The sequence below is a fragment of the Ictidomys tridecemlineatus genome, chromosome 6, assembly GCF_052094955.1.
Source record: "Ictidomys tridecemlineatus isolate mIctTri1 chromosome 6, mIctTri1.hap1, whole genome shotgun sequence".
Lineage (NCBI taxonomy): Eukaryota > Metazoa > Chordata > Mammalia > Rodentia > Sciuridae > Ictidomys > Ictidomys tridecemlineatus.
Genome location: NC_135482.1, coordinates 58,501,659 through 58,519,815, shown reverse-complemented (window position 1 = coordinate 58,519,815; position 18,157 = coordinate 58,501,659). Strand labels below are relative to the sequence as shown.

The 18,157-nt window shown below is 33.4% G+C and overlaps 1 pseudogene; it reads right to left on the bottom strand.

Moving 5' to 3' along the window:
• Positions 1 to 6,085: 6,085 nt before the first annotated feature.
• On the bottom strand, positions 6,086 to 7,107 carry LOC106145565 (olfactory receptor 6C76-like; annotated as a pseudogene).
• Between the last annotated feature and the right edge of the window lie 11,050 nt (positions 7,108 to 18,157).

Genomic DNA, 18,157 nt, shown 5'->3' with positions numbered 1-18,157 from the left:
TTCCTATTGTTTCTTTCTTCCAGGTCTAAAGATGCAAATAAAAATCAATTATTTAATAAGACAGACTTTTGATCACATTTTCTGAGTTAGAAAACATAAAAGGCCTGTAAAGAAACACTAAATTAATCATCAGGATATACCACCTTTGGGGACTGAGGTTGTAGCTCAGTGGTAGAGCACTGGGATGGATCATCAGCACCACAGAAAAATAAATAAACAAAGGCACTGTGTTCAACCACAACCAAATATATTTGAAAAAGAAGATGTACTAAATTTGGAAAGTATACATAAAGCACAATCAAATAATCTATGTCTGTTACCTGCAGTGTACATCTCCATTTATTTAATATCAAGTTAGTCTCTTCAAAGGTTCAATAAGTGCATCTGCGTAAGAAAATTATATTGTCAAATGTGCCCTACTTTCCTTTAAATATCTGACCATATGCATGTAAAAAGTAAGAAGAAAATCTTAAAATATAAAATATTTGTTGTTAAAATACTGTTCCAATGAGCACATGTTCTGAATTTCTGAACGTGAAACCTTTTGAAGTGTGTTTCTTAATTTTCCATGATACTCAGTGTCATTCTTACTGGTATGGAGAATTAATAATTTCACATGAATCAGGACAATGAAAAGTATTATTTACCTAATTCTAAAGAAGCAAACTCAGAATTTTACAATGTATTAAAATTTTTCCTTTTTGAATTCAATAATAATTTATCACTGTATAGATGAGTTTCTGGAGGCCAAAGTTAAGTGATATAGGTTATACAATAATTAGAAAGCAAAAAGCATAAATGAAGCAAGAAATTTAAAAATGCACTTACATTGAGATAATCCCACATGGTAGTAGTTTAATGCTGAAACCCATATGCTAGGTTACTTTTCCTTGAGTGACAATGTTTGATGCTCTGCTTTCAGATCTTTATATTCACTTCGCAATCTGTGCCTGTCTCTGATTTTCTTGCATAATGACAAACTTATGTAGCATATGGATGGAATTTGGGCTGATGATGCTTGCAATGTACAGTGAACCTGCTTGTAGGAATGCTCCACTAAAAACACATTGCTAACATCACAGAGGCCCTAATGGAATTGGGACATGGTCTCAAGTACTGGCAGAGGGTCCTATAACCAGACCTGAGAAAGAATCCAAGAAGTTCTGCTGTTTATAGTCTGGGAAGAAGCTTGTGACCTCTTGAGAAATCTGGTATTCTGGGCGGTGGCAGAAGCTCTAAGGGCAGTCCCAAGTAATCAATTCATTGTTAAGTCTGAAAGTGAGTACCTCAGGTAGCTTTTCAAAATTGTCATTGAGTAAAAGTGTTTCAACTTATTATTTATGAGTAGAAGTATGAGTTTGGAATTGGAGATGGCAGTAGAAAAATGGACAGTTTAGAACTGGTTACAGGGAAGGATTTCAGAGCCAGAGATCATGCTTTCATGGAATGTAGAAAAGCTATAAGAGAGAGAGAGAGAGAGAGAGAGAGAGAGAGAGAGAGAGAGAGAGAGGGAGGGAGGGAGGGAGGAGGGAGAGAGAGAGGGAGAGGGAGAGGAAGGGAGAGAGAGAAGAAAGAAAAGAAGGAAGAAAGGAATATCGGAAGGTATAACGGGAGAGAGAGAGGAAGAAAAAGGGCAGGTGAGAAAGCAGGAAAGAAAATAATGGAATACTTTACATGTTGGGGGGTAATACTTACAGATAAATAGACTTGATAAATGTGTATATTTTGTTTGTGAATCAACTGAAACTAATCCAGAGAAGGCTCATTTCATGAATAAGAATCAAGGAGCAATAACAATGGAAAAGAGGTAAGCTATTATGAATATGAAATAAAATTGTTGAGATGATTAATAGTAAAGGAATATCCAAGGTTGTATGATCCAAGACATACCTTGTGTCCCAAAATTTCTTTAAAAAGAACAAAGTCCTGACCCTAGGTGCTAGGAACCCTGAAATACATTTTACTTGGCTCTCAGTAAGTATGGTTTAAATAAAGATGGGCTGTATTTTTTATTGCTTTGCTCACCTTCCTTTTAGAAAACTTGGCTTTATAAATATTCTTTTTTTAAGTAAACAAGCTAGTCTTATCTGCTTTTTCCCCTCCTGCAAACAGACACAGGGGATTCTTTTTGGAGAGGAGAATTAAACTGTCTCTAGAGAGCATGGTACTGATGACAGCACCCTAGAGAAAAGCTGAGTAATTTTAATTAGGCACTTTTATTTTTGTCCTTAGAATTGTATTGAATCTATCCGGATGTGCTTTGGCAGATGAATCTATGGAAATGGGGGAGAAATACTGGTGACTTAGGTTGACTGTCTGATTTTCAGAAAATGGTCAATGAAGGACAGAATTTTTCTAACCAAAAAAAAAAAGTATCTTTCCCCTTTCTTGTGTTTTTTAATTGGATTCCCTTAGTTATACATAACACTAGGATTCACTTTGACATGCATGAAAGCATGGAATATAATTTGCTCTAATTCAATCCCCACTATATCCCCTTCCCCTCTTCTCCTCACTCCCCCTGTTCCCTTTCCTCTACTGAGTTTTCTGCCTTATAGTTTTTGCTTATAAATTATTGTCTTGTGGATATGCATAATGGTGAGATTCACTCTGGTACATTCTCCTATGTTCATAAGAAAAATAGGTCAGTTTGTCCCACTGTTCTTCCCTTACCTGTTCTTCCTCTCTCTTCCTCAATTCCACCTTCTAATTGATTGATCTTTCTTCTATTGGGATGAAACCCCTCATTTTCTTTGCTTTTTCTTTTTCCCCTTATTTTGAACTGGTTTCTACATATCAGAGAAAACATTTGACCTTTGACTTTAGGGTCTGGCTTATTTTACTTAACATGATTGTCTCTATTGAGCTTCCACTGATCAGCAAATGGCATCATTTCATTCTTTTTTATACCTGAGTAATACGCCAATGTATATGTACATTTTCATTACCCATTCATCTGTTGAAGGGCACTTAGGTTGGTTCCACAGCTTGTTATTGTTAATTTTGGTGCTATAAACATTGTTTTCCCTGCATTTTTACATAAGACTGATTTTACATTATTTTTTAAATATAGAAAATTTTCTAAAGCATTATATAGGGGCTGAAAGGGGAAAAGAGAAAGACTGGGCAAATGAGAGAAAAAAAGAAAAAAGTGGGAAAGGATAATACACACCAAGTTGAAAAGAAGAAAAATACAGATGGGGTGGGATTGATGCAGTAATATAATAGATAATAGTAGATAATGTTGGAGGGAGACTAGGAGTAAGAGGAGCAAGAATAAACCAAGGGTGGGAAAGCATAGAAAAATTGTAATTAATGTTTTAAATGATTAGAAAAAATACATTGAAATGTGTTGAAGATACAATGTCAGCTATTATGGTAACAACTAACTCTCCAGACAGAGAGTAATATGTATTAATATGTATGATTAAGTTGAAGTGTTATTTATAGTAAACACTGAAAAGTGAAGAAAATTCTAATTGAAAATGACTTGGATTTTATTAGGATTTGGAACATTTAGAAGATGTTCATCATTCTTGGTTTTGGACCCCTCCAGAGGAGCTGGGTCACAGGAGACACTCTCTAAGATGCTATGGATCTTCCACCAGCTGATTCTAGTTTGTCAGCTCAGAAGCCTGTGACTGACTGACAGGAGGTGTCATGTCATGTCTGTTGGTTGTTTTTATTGTGTGCAGGAGTTCAACATACTGGGCTCTGGGCTAGGGCTGTGATTGCCAAGAAGCATCCTGTACTTGCTCTCCTCGTCAGTAGTAGAGGAATCACCTGGTATATGTGAGGCACTGAGTTCAATTCTCAGCACCACAAAAAAATATATAAAATAAAGGTATTGTGTCCACCTAAACTAACTCTCTCTCTCTCTCTCTTATATATATATATATATATATATATATATATATTATAATATATATAATAAGAATTCATCTATATTGGTTACTATCTGGTTGGCTTCGTATACCTTATTGTGACAATTAGTATTTTCTGGAAAGTTCTTGATGCTTATTGCTGTTCAATGTTATTCAAAAACTGAGTGTTCATTCCAATCTTCATATTATGTCTTTGTTTAGGCCTTTCTTTCTAGGAATTTTAAGTGCTTATTTTTTTGAGTTTTTAGTCATTTCTGCCATTTCAACACTAGATAATGTCCTAAGACCAGGTTTACTGCACTCTTGTTATTGACAAGTTCATTGTTTCAGCACTAGAGGGTGATCCATGTATAGGTTTGCCCCAATTCTGCAGCTTGTGTTGATCAGCATAAATTCAGTGTTGGTCAGAATAAAATGCCTTGTTATAGAGGTTTCAGTCTATAGTGCTTTGATCCCACAGTCTTCTGGGACCAGTGCTACACTGAGATGGACCAAATATAATGATAATTGTTAACATTACTGAGAACTTGTTTTCTTGCAGTATTTTAAATGTTTACCTACATAAAATCAGAACAAAGAGATCTATGCATTCAATACAATTATTTTTCCTCCTTAACAACAAATGAACAAATCTGAATTCCAGAGAAGGTAATGGTTTGTTCAAAGTGTTCCCTGTTATTGCAAATTAAAATGTTTTAATTTGCAATAACAGGGAATAAAATACTTAAAATAAACTTAAATAGAGAAAATACTTCCATAGTAAAAACTCTAAAACCTGAAAAATGATATAAAGGACAAAATCAATAAATGGATTCCTTGTGTTTGGATTGGAAGTTTTAATTTTGTTCACTTGTTCTTTACACAAAGTTATCTACACATTTAATGCAATCTGTATCAAGATTTCAATAGCAGTTTTTTACTGAAAGAAAAAAAATGTCTAAAATTCGAACAGAATGCCTTAAGAGTCTGAATAGCCAAATCCGTCATGAGAAAAAGAATGGAGCTGGACATGTAACACTTATTGATTTCTAAATATCTAACAAAGCTACAATAATTAAACAGTATGGCATTTATATAGAGAGAAGCATGAAAAACTAATTGAGCAGAATACAGAGCTCAGTAAAAATCTCATGCATGTACAGAAAATTGATATTTATAAGGTGCTAAGAATTCACAATAGGAAAGGACAGTAATACAATAAATAGAATTTAAAAACAATATATTCTCATGCAAAAAAATGAAACTGGAGCCTTATCTTACATTATACACAAAAATGAACGGGAAAAATACTAAAGACTAAACATAAGATCTGAGACAACACACACACACACACACACACACACACACACACACAGATACACACACATATATACAAACACACATCTGAGACAGTAAAACTCCTAGGAAGAAATATATGTGGAAAGCTTCATGACATTAGTCTTAGCAATGACACCAAAACTTCAGGTAAAAAACCCAAAATAGACAACTGGCAGCACTATAAATTGAGAAGCTTCTACACAGCTAAGAAAACAACAGAAAGAAAAGGCATCCCATGGAATGGAAAAAAAATTATAAAACATTATAAAACATAAACATGGTAAGGGGTTAATATACAAAATATAAGAAACTCCATAGACTTGACAGAAAAAACAACTAATGCAATTGAAAAAAATTAGAAAAAGACTTGAATAGTTATTTTCCCAAAGATAATATACAAATGTATAAGGTTATCAACATCACTTATATCAGTGAAATGCAAGTGAAAACCACAGTGAAGCATCACATCTTTTATGATGGTGATTATATAAATAAAAGTAAAAACAACAATCCTCCAAACTAAAAGTAACAAGTGTTAGCCAGGAGAGAAGAAATTGAGACTCATGTACACTGTTGATGGAGATATAAAATGGCACCTCCAATACAGAGAACAGTACAATTGTTCCTCAAAACAATCACAAATAGAACTACCACATGATATAGAAAACCAAAATTCTTTTGTATGTACCCAAAAGAATTGAAACCAGGATCTTCGAGAGATTTTCAAATACTTATGTTTACTACATCATTATTCACAATACCAAGGATATGAAAGCAATCCTTTAAATATACATCTACAGATTAGTAAACAAAGAAAATGTGGTGTATATATATATATATATATATATATACACACACACACACACACACACACACATGCACATTAGGATATTATTCAGACCTAATTAATAATGAGATTTTTTCCATATGCAGCAACATACTTGGACTTGGAAGACATACTAAGATAAAAGCCAGTCATAGAATGGCAAATAATGCCTTGGCTCCATCCACATCCTGAAAATAGTCAAACTCAGAAAGTAATGAAAGTTTTCAGGTCTGGGGTATTTTCATATACATGAAGATGCAGCTTCCATATGAGATGGAGACAACCATCATATGTGAGGAACAGGTTGAGAAGGCCTTTGTTCTTTGTTGAGCTGAAGGAATTCTTAGAATTGTTCTGAGGATGTAAGTGTAGGAGAGAATTATTAGTGTCAACGTGATCAAGAGAGTGAACAAATCTAAAACAAAACTCAAGAGCTCTAGAGTACTGGTGTCTGTGCAAGTGATTTGCAGCAAAGAGCAGAGTCACAGGTGAAGTGGTCAATGACATTGGAATCACAGAAATCTAACTGCAAGCCCATGGTCAGTGGTGGAAAAATGACCAAGAAACCAGCCAGCCAAGAGATGATGATGAGCTGGTAACAGATCTTGTTACTCATGATGGTAGTGTAATGTAGAGGCTTGCAGATAGCCACATAGAGATCATAGGACATAGAGGCCAGGAGGAAAAACTCTGTTGATCCAAGGAAGATAAAGAAAAAGAGTTGAGCGGCACAAGAATTGTAGGAAATCGACTTATCCCCAGTTATGATGCTGATCAAAAACCGAGGGTTACAGACAGAAGTAAATGAAATTTCTAGGAAGGAGAAATTCCTGAAGAAGAAATACATGGGGGTCTTCAGGTGGGAATCCAGGAGGGTAAGGGTGATGATAGTTAGATTTCCAGTAACACTCAGCACATAGGTGAGAAATATAAAGAAGAAAGTCACAAACTGGAGCTCTGGATCATCTGTTAGACCCAGGAGGGTGAAGTCTGTTACTAATGTTTTATTTTTCATTTCCAACGGGTGGTTTCAGGTAGATTTTCCTGATAAAAAATGTATCTGCAAAACAATAAAATATGAATCAGATGAGTCAAATATTTGCATATGTTTTTTGAAGTAATATTTTTTGCATTTTGGTATGAAGCACTTTGGACTTTGGTTGTGTGTGTGTGTTTCGCACTTTCTATAATTCAATCATACATGTATATCTTTAATTTTAATATGACTGTGCTATATTTTATTCTGTCTCTACATTTACATTTATTGTTGAGTAATAAATTTATTGGACACAAATTGTCAAATGTTCCATTATTTAGCTAATATATAAGGGGTACTATGCTTTTCTTACATTATCTTTTCTAGGAATAAAAATTCTTATTTGATCATGCAACATGTGCTCAATGGAACATTCTAAGGAAAATTCTAAATATCTTTCTTGAGAAATAGCCACTCCTAACTTCAGTAGTATTTTTTTATTGACATACATACACATACATACACACACACACATACACACATACACACATACACACACACACATACACACATACACACACACACGCACACACACAAACAAAAACAAAACAAAAAAACCTGGATAATTGATTCTAATTAATGTTTTGAACTTTTAAACATGGTCTGTGTAAATAGTATCCCATTTTCTCCAGTCAAAATACATTCTATTTCTAGATATTACTGGAAATTTTGGAACCTCTAACTTCATTCTTGATTTAAAAAACAAAGAAAGCAGGATTAAAATGTCTCTGGAGAACATTGTACTAATGAGAATCCCCTAAAGTAAAGAGAGTAATTTTAATTAGGCTTCTTTTAGAAATTATGTTTCTTCAACATTAAATGCCAGAGATTTGCAATGCCAGCATTAACAGTGAAGTCAATATGACAGTGGCTGGAGTTGTGGTTCAGCAGTAGAGAGCTCGCTTAGCAAGTGCAAGGCCCTCGGATCTATCCTCAACACCAAGTGAAAATAAATAAATAAAATAAAGCTATTGTGTCCAACTACAACACAAAATAAATAAATATTAAAAAATGAGGACATGACAGTCTTTAATTATTTTCAACTTCCTATTGTCAATCTCATTTTCTTTCAAGCTGAAACAAATGTCTGACAAAGTCATATAATCCAATGCCATGGGAACTGTAAAAACAAACAAAAAAAACTGAGAAAATAAGAGGAAAGGTCTTGTGATATTTAATTTGCAATTCAAATGTTTTATGCATTGATAAAAACATATTGAGTGTCTATTTTAGACAGGAGAAAGTAGATAGGCACATCAGCAAGATAAAATGACAATTGAGAGTAATATGAACATAGAGCTGATGAAATGGGAAAAAAAAAGACATCAAGTATTGCTCACAGTAGAAGTAAAGCAGGCAAAGTTTATGCACTCTTTTTATTTTCTGTCTTATTTCTCTTGGAAAATGTGGGGTCTCTGACATTGTTTCAACTACTGAATTGTTTGATTGCAGTATGTTTGGCACACATTTTTCATTTGAATTTTTTTGTTCTTCTAATTGTTTTTGGCTTACCAGGATTTGCCATGGCAGATAATGGAGGAGAAACATTGGTAATTTAGGTTGATAATCTTATTTTAAGAGAAACTTCAAAAAGGGACAGGCTCTTTTTCTCTCTTTTTTAACCAAAAAAAAAAAAAAGAGAGAGAGAGAGAGAATAGAAGTACCCTTCCTTTGTTTTCTAATATTTTGTAAATGTTTGGTTTAGTATATTTCAGAACTTTTCTCTTTCCCACATTTCCACCGGGCTTGTAGGAGAATATGTGCTTTTGAAGAAGACTTGGCAAGAGGGCTCTACTGAAGTATCCAAGACTGAAACCCCCTGGGGTCATGCTCTTTCAGAATGTATTCTCCACCAGTAGAATAATATGGCAAAGCTTTTTTGTTGTTGTTGTTGTCCATGTTTTGATTATGTTGTTTATATATAATTCTTGCCAGCTTGGTTGCTCTCCAACATCTTTCCATTGCTGTCTCTGGAGAAACAAGCTTTCAGGAATTCCAAAGCCATGATAAATGTCCTGGCAACAGCCTGAGTAATCCTGGAATGAACTCATGATCCCCAGCTGAGCCTCAGCATAGGGACCCAGGCTACAGGTGGCTTTGGCAGCAGTGCTGTAGAACTTGCAGGTTTTCTACTCACAGACACTGTGAGATTTCTACTGTGTGTCCTTTTGAAGTGCTGAATTTGTAGTACTTAGTTACATGGCATTGGATATTACTACAGAAGATCCCTGACTGTACCTCCCAAGTGGAAACTTTGTAAGGAATAGCATTAAGATCCAGCAAGCTTGACATCAATTTCCTTTGGGCTCTTTAGTACCTGGAAACCTAGAGCACTAAGTTCCTTATTTTTCCTCTTAATGAGAGCAGTTTCCTTTTGAGGTAAACCCTCGTGAGCTTATCAGTTTGTATCTATTTTTTTCTTTCTTTGTCACATACATTATCTAAGGACTGAGACCTCTAAAACCCTCAGCCCCCAAATAAACTCTTCTTCTACTGATATTATTATTATCAGTCTTTTGTTTACAGTGGTGAAAAAGTTGACTAAAACAGATGGTATTCTTTTTTTTATTAATATCAAGATTTCAAGGACTTAAAAGTATTGCTCTCCTGACATGTCAAATATATAATGGCTAAAGCTGGTTCCATATCTTGCTCATCCAGGACCCGTTTAAGATTGTTTAAGTGAGTAACTAAAATAAGGAAAGCATGGTGAAGCATAATCAAAGGCTCTTACATGTTTTCACTCATGATACAACAGTCTTCTATATTTCACAGTCAAAAGGGTCATAGATATATATCTATAGTTATTAATATGAAAAAAATATCAAAATTGGAAAACAAAACATCCTAATTTTTATGGATCATGTTGCAGCACCAAAGCCAGCATTTATTAAGCTTTTTTTTATTTGATCTTGGTTATGACACACTGTAAACTGTATTACCCAATCTCCTTTGCAATAAGTCCCTGATAGACATTGACAATGAGAAGCACTACAGAATAATTAGAAAGTGTAAGGCAACACAGGATTCAATTTATCCATTTTTTGTTTATTCTGAGTGTCTGTCTCTTGATCCTAGAAAAAGCACATTACTTCATAGAGGAATTGGTTTCAGGTTTCATCTTATGTTCTCATTCATAGACCTAGCTTTATCATAGGACTTAGCTGTGTAAGCAACAATAGACAGTGCTCTATCTTCCCAGATAAGAATGCTAACTCTGTGGGGTCCCTGCACTAAGTTCCCAAGAACTGAAAGTATTCATAGAGTATCACACTTCAAAAGCAACAATTTCATCTATCAACTACTCCCAACTCCTGTGTTCTGAGAATCCACCTCTTTCCCCAGAATAGATAATCCAAGAGACAAAGGAAAAAGCATGAGTGCCATGTTATCATTATCATCCTCAGGGTCCATGCATGTGTACATTCCTTTTTTCAAACTTCCTCTGTGACCAGATATATATTAACTTGGAGTTACCTCCATGTTCCTGTTCTCTCTCTCTCTCTCTCTCTCTCTCTCTCTCTCTCTCTCTCTCTCTCTCTCTCTCTCTCTTTTCCCTTTTCTAACCTGAAAAAAATCCCCTGTGTAAAATTTGTTCCAGCAATATTTCTCTTTTCCTTTATACACCCTAACTTATGAAAAATATAATATTAAATAATATTAATATAATTAATACCAAGTGTAGTATTAATACATAATCTCCCCATTACTACATACTACATCTCCTCTTTAACATCGATCCAGATGTAAACTAACTATATTTACTTACTAGCCAGGGAGATACCCAAACTCATATTGAAGGTTTAGAACTTACAATAATTTTACCTGATCTATATTTCACCTGGCTTCATTGAAGAGAAACCAAGCATGGTTTTCCCTTGATGTTCATTGGGCTTTGAGTCTTTGATTGATACCTTTTATTTCATTTTTTGTGATTAATATTTTTTATGATATGGAGTCTTGCTATATAACTCAGGTTGACCTTAAACTTATGATCTATATAATGCATTGGGATGTTGTATATAAATAAAAAATTAATTAAAAAAAGAATAAATCTTCTTCATGATTTAAAAGACATTTATACAAATATCTGGATGTACACTAAAAAATCTTGCTTAATTATATTTCTGTTTTAAGTTACTTCCTAAAATTTGGTTATGCCATTAATTTCTGGCTATCATATTCACATGTAAATAATTTAGACTTTGAGTTTGGAGGGATATTATAAGAGATAAATATGGTTCACACTGCAAATCACATAATATGAGTTAATTTTATAATTTTCAATGATTAAAGATTGTGAACAACATTCTAGCTACACATTCATTTCTGAATTCTTCTTTTGGAAAGGAGAATCAGAAGGCTCCCTATAGCCCATATACTTGGCAAAACTTACTTTTCCATACATCATTTGAATACCATTTTAAAGTCAACATTTCTGTTTCCCCTATAAACACGCTGCAACAAGGCTATTATTAACTTTGATATTTTGTTTCTAGAGTTAATGATGAAAACAGTTATTAGTATGTTTTCCCATAAGAATCCCCAAGAAACTATACCAGTTCTGAGTAAATATGCTCTTTATATAAAAAGTGGAAATATAATGTATATCAATGTGGAGAGAAAATTGCTTCATTCAAATTAGAATAAGAAACTGTAGCTACTTTTTAAAAAGAACATAAAAATAAGCATCAATAAGAAAATAGTACAGTTTTGATAAAAACAAACATCTTAGATTTCTAGGTTTTAGGTAAGGCTGAAACTGGAGGTTAATCATTTGATTTCTAGAGAAGTCAGAATAATGTGTTTGAAAATGAGGCACATATGCTGACTGGAGAGAAAAATACAAATGTTCATGTATGTTTCTAAATATCTCTGGATTTTAATGTGATCACAGTCTTTGTTGAAAGTGAAGCAAAAAAAGTATGGGTTAGAAATGAATTTATTTAAGACTTTAAAAAAACATGCCTAATATATATTTGATCATAGTAAAAAGAAATTTTCACAATGCATCAGCAAAGAAAACCCCTGGGAAATTTGTTGAAAGTAAGTATTTCTTCTATTTTGTTGTTTTGTGCACAAAAGAGTTTTCATATAAATCAATTTATTCTGAATATGTGACTATAAGATTGAGTCAGTTAAACTCAGATTTAGAGATACAAAAAAAATATTTGTGTAACTCATGATGAAAAATTCAAAGAATATATTTGAAAGAGTTGTATTTTTCTATTAGAGTAGCACCATGAGCAATAATTCTCAAAAATGTATATTCAAAATGTTACTGATACATATTCAATTTTCTCTGCTGAAGGATTTAATATTTTAATATTACTGAATGTAAATTATTTATTATACAGATAAAGCTAATGATGCTTTGAAACTTATTGAAGAATTGGGAAAAAAATATTGCAAATTCCATGTAAATTTTTAACTGTGCATTTATTTACCACTTTGGCAAATCATATTGTATTTAGTCTTAAAATTCATAAAAGTTATTTTTTTCTTGAAAAAGTTTTAGTAGCCACTAGCAAAAACCTCAAAACTAACCATACATATATCATCAGGAAATAATCCTTTAGAAAAGATTGATTGCAAAATGTCAGTTTTTATTAGCTACACATTTTGGAATGTAGATATATCCAAAGAATATACATCTTTATGAAAGAAACTGAGCAGAAGATGATTTTAACAACAGGGGGATTAATCTTATTAACCAAAAAAAATGTTTTCCTGTTTAATGGGTGAGATTGTAGGAGTTAGGTCTGCATATATTAGGAAAACTAGATAAAGTGTGCAGATATTTCTAGCAGGAAATTAGAAAGCCATACATTTGTAAAGATATGGCTAATATATATTTGATCATAATAAACAGAAATTTTCACAATGCATCAGCAAAGAAAACCCCTGGGGAATTTGTTGAAAGTAAGTATTTCATATATATATGAAAGAGAATTAGGAAAATGAGTATCCAGAAAGGAGATAAGAGTAAGAGGGATTAGCCTGTGGTTCTCAGTGCTACATGAAATGTGAAAAATCGAAGGAAAACAAAGCACATACACATCTACTAAGTTGCTAGGTTTTTTATTATCAGTTCAAAATCTGCACTTGATGTATCCTTAATATTGCTTAATTATTTATCACCTTCACCCCCTTACAGTTCAGATGGCATCTTAACAGAATTCAACTATGAGGAACCACACATTAGTGACAAACTTCATTATTGTAGGACTGACAGATGACCCAAATTTGGAAATTGTAGTTTTCCTTTTTTTATTTTTAACATATCTTTTGAATATTACAGGAAATCTTACCATCATCCTTCTGACCTTGCTGGATCCCCACCTCAAAACACCCATGTATTTCTTCCTAAGAAATTTTTTCTTCTTAGAAATCACACTGACAACTGCCTGCATCCCTAGATACCTGGTCAGCATAGTTACTAAGGAAAAGACTATTTCCCTTGATGTTTGTTTGGCACAGGGACATTTTACTCTTCTTATAGGTATAACAGTTTTTCCTGTTGGCAGCTATGTCCTATGACCGATATGTGGCCATCTGCAAACCCCTTCATTATGCAACCATTATGAGCAGCAGAGTGAGCCACCTGCTGGTTGCTGCCTGTTGGATAGCTGCTGGGTAGCCATCTCCCCTGGAGTTATTGTGAGTTTGATGCTGGTGTTCTGAGATGGCAATGTTATTGAACATATTTTCTGTGACTACTCTCCTATCCTGAAACTCTCCTGCACATACACACATGACTTACAGTTGTCAAATTTTATTTTAGCCATTATCACTGGCTCTGGTATTGTTCTCTTATATCAAAATCATAACAACAGTTCTGAAGATCCCTTCTGCCCAGGACAGAAAGAGAGCTTTTTCCACCTGTACCTCCCACCTGATTGTGGTCTCCATCTCTTATGGCAGTTGTATTTTTATGTATATCAAACCTTCTGCAGAGGAAAGGATATCTTTAAACAAGGGGGTTTCAGTGCTCCCTGTTTCCATTGCACCTGTACTAAATCCTTTCATTTATTCTCTAAGATAAAGCAAGTGATACAAGCCCTGAGGGATCTAGTAAAGAGATGTACCTTTACAACTTTGAAATAACAGCTTTGGCTTTTGTAAAAGCATACTACTGAAAATTAGTGAAAACTATAGCCTGTACCAGCTATCTTTATAACAAATCCCTTTAATTTGTTTATGGTAGTCATGAAAATCATCCATAAGGAGACTTTGATGTCTTTCTGGGTATTCTTCTTTTTAATAACTTGATGAATCCCCATGGCATTCTTTCTTGAATTGCTCAAATCACTTTATTACTTAAATGTAATTGTTTGATTTTTTGTTCATCAAAATATTCCATTATGAATTCTTATTAGAAATCTCACACATGGTTTTCTACAATAGACAAACTCAATTGTAACTCTGTAAATATTATCTTATTTCATTTTATCAATATCTAAGAAATATTGCTTTATTAGCAACACAATGTTTATATTTTATTAAAATATGTGATGTTGCAGGAAAATAACCTGCCTTCCATCTTCTCTTCCTGTTTCTTTTCCCTCTTGCCTTCTGTTTTTGTTCTTCCTTTCTTATTTTTTGAGCATTTAGGATGACCAATATTTCCATATACTTTCTTTCTCCTCACTTTTTGTACGTTTTCTATCACCTTTTTAAAATGCTTTTTCTTTGTTTTTCTTCTATCTCAGTTAAATATCTAAAGGTATAATTTGTAATGGTGAGTATTTTATATAGCTCCTGCTACAACTTTTTCATACTATAGACTGGTATCCCATGTCTTTATGCATTTGATCTCCACAACTAAGGAAAACAATAAACAAGAGAATCATCAACATGGTGTGTGCCCCCCAGCCCCCATCCTGTGTATGTGTATATTGTATCTATGAGAATCCAATGAATCACCACCAGTACTCATCGATTATGTGCAGTTTTATTCTTCTTTTCATGAGTGTGTCTGTGTGTTTTGAAGATATGTGATCAGGTTCTAAAATATCACTGATTCACATTAAAATAGATGGGGATAAAAAATTGGCTGTACATTTTTTCATTAACAAAAGAGGAATTTTGAAATGTTTATCATTTTTAAAAAGACCTATTTTTTGAACTTATTTTCTTGTAGATTGTTTACTGATTATATTAAAATTTTTCTATTTGTACATAATAATTATACATAATAGTATATTATGCCATATTATGGAATAATAGTGTATTGAGGCATATTCATTCATGCACATAACATAATTTGATCAATTTCATTCCCCAGTACCTGCATTTACCCTCCACTCCTCCCTCCTCCCATTGTCCTGCTTCTATCCTACTAGTTTTCCTTATATTTTCATGAGATCTCCATTTTTTCTTTTTTTTCCTCTCTAGCTTCCACATATGAGAGGAAATCATGAGATCTTTAATTTTTGTATTTGGCTTATTTCACATGATATGACTCTCTCATTCCATCCATTTTCCGGCTTATCACATCATGTCCTTTCATTATTTTTTGTTGTTAAAAATACACACACACACACACACACACACAATCTTTTTCATTCATGAGTTGTCAAATACTAAGGCTGATTGTTTCAGTAGAAATCTCTGTAATTTTGAAAGAAGAGTTGGAGAAGCAAGTATCTGAGTTTATGGAAAAGAGATTGAAGTACATGCTAGGACCACATTATACCTGGATGGGGGCAGAAGCACTTGTGAAGGACAAATGCTAAAATGGAGGTTCACATTCCTTTTTAAAGGCTGAGAATCAGAGAATCAGAACACCATAGAGTGCCCCCTTTCTTGGCTCCCCACCCCATGCATAGTAGCATCCTTTGAGTAGTCATAATAGTAAAATACAGCCAACAGAGCTACAAAAAGACAAATTCATTTTGGTACAGTGCAAAGAAAAGAGCCAAAGTCAAATGAGAAGAAAGAACCCAAATGGAGGCATATATATATCTGCACCCACCCTCCAAACATAACTTTGATGAAATATTCTGCCCCCCCCCCAAATATAAGTATTACTAAGCAATGCCTTTCTTGTGGTTACTGAAATTAACCACAGTAATAGCAAGCTTGAAGCAGAGACCATCTCCTGGCTGGGTTATGCAAATGTCCTCAAGAAATATTCAAATAATTAATGGCTGATAATTTTCCAAAATTGATGGCACACAAAAAATAACAGACCTAAAATGTTCAGAGTATACCAAGAATAAGAAAACTGTGGAGCAAAACAGACCTAGGCATATTACATGAAAGCTGCTCAACAACTAAGACAAAAGGAAGAAGCACCAGGTGCCAGACAGAAGTTGTTTCAAAGGAACAAGGATAAGAATCATGGCAGATGCTCATGTGAAACCCTGAAAGACAAAAGATAATGTCATGACATCTTTAAGTTCCAAAAGAAAAAAGGCAAGTTGACTTAGATATTTTCTATACACAGCAAAAATATTCATTAAAGCAGAAAAAATAATTTATCATGCAAATACAAACTAAAGTTTTTATTTACCAAAATATCTACTGTACAAGAAATGTTAAGGAAAGCCCTCCAGCTAGAAGGAACTTGACACTAGTAAGAATTTGGATCTCTATAAAGAAATAGTTGTAATTGAATTATATGAAGATAAAATTAACTGTTTTGAATTTTAATTATTCTAAAAGAAAACTGTCTTTTTAAAGCATAGCTAGTAAAGCTGTGTGACATGTTTAAACACATTTAAAAGTGAATAAAAGACAGGATTTGGTGATATATTGTTACAAGAATCTCACAGTACACTAGAAATAGTTTATTATTGTTGTTGTTGTTGTTGTTGTTATTATTTTGGGTACTAGAGATTGAACTCAGGGGAACTCAACCACTGAGCCACATCCCCAGCCCTATTTTATATTTTACTACAGATGGTCTCACTGAGTTTAATAGTGCCTTTCCATTGCTGAGGCTGACATTAAACTCATGATCCTTCTGCATTTGATGTTAAATGCTGATTAGTTAAAATGTATATTGTACACTGTGAAGAAATCTTTATAAATAAAAATTATGTCATGATATAAATTATATAAACAGAGTGTATATAATAGAAAAATAATGTGTTCATTAAAACCAAGAGAAGGCAGAATAACAGAAAAAGAAGAAAAGGGCAAATGGAAATACAGATAATTCCTTACTTGTGATGTTTAGACGTATAAAGTTTTACCTTTATGAAGGCATAAAAGTGATATACATTCTCTAGAACCTAGCAAAATTAATATGATACTCTCATGACTCTGGCAGTGGCACCCAGGTATAGCTTCCTGTCAGCGACAAAAATCACACGGTCATCATGTGTAAAAGAGGCTTTGTTACCTAACTGTAAGCTAATGTAATTGTTCTGAGTACTTTTGAAGAAGGCAAGACAAGGCTGTGATGTTCAGTTGGTTATTTGTATTAAATGAATTTTTGATATGATATTTTTAACTTTCAAAAGATTTATTAAAACATAAACCCAATAAATGTCAAGGGCATTCTAATTGGCACACTTGTGTTTTATTTTTCTTTTTTGCCTTATTTGATTAAATACTTTGCTGATGATGTTGAATAGGAGGTGAGAGAGAATATCGTGGTCCTGCATTTTGGGGAAAAGTGTCAAGTTTACCCACATTAAGTATAATGTTAGTTTTCTGTTTATTAGGTGAATATTCTTATTAAGTTATGAAAGATTTCCTTCTATCACTAAGACTTTGAGATGAATCTGGTTTTGTTCTCTCTCTCTCTCTCTCTCTCTCTCTCTCTCTCTCTCTCTCTCTCTAAGAATTGTCTTTCTAAATCACTTGCTATCCAGTAACAATACTGTCTTTTAACCTGGTGATATTTTTTTAGCCTGGTGATAGATTATTTAAAGTTGTCATTAAAAATTGAACTAGACTTGAATATCTAGAATAAATTCCATCCATTCTTGGCATTTAATTATCTTTACATATTGTTAGATATGATTTACTAATATTTTGCTGAGAAATTCTGTCACTATGTTCATGAGAGATATTTGTAACCTTTCTTTCTTTCAATGAATTTACATGGTTTTTATATCAGATTAATGCTGTTATTATAGA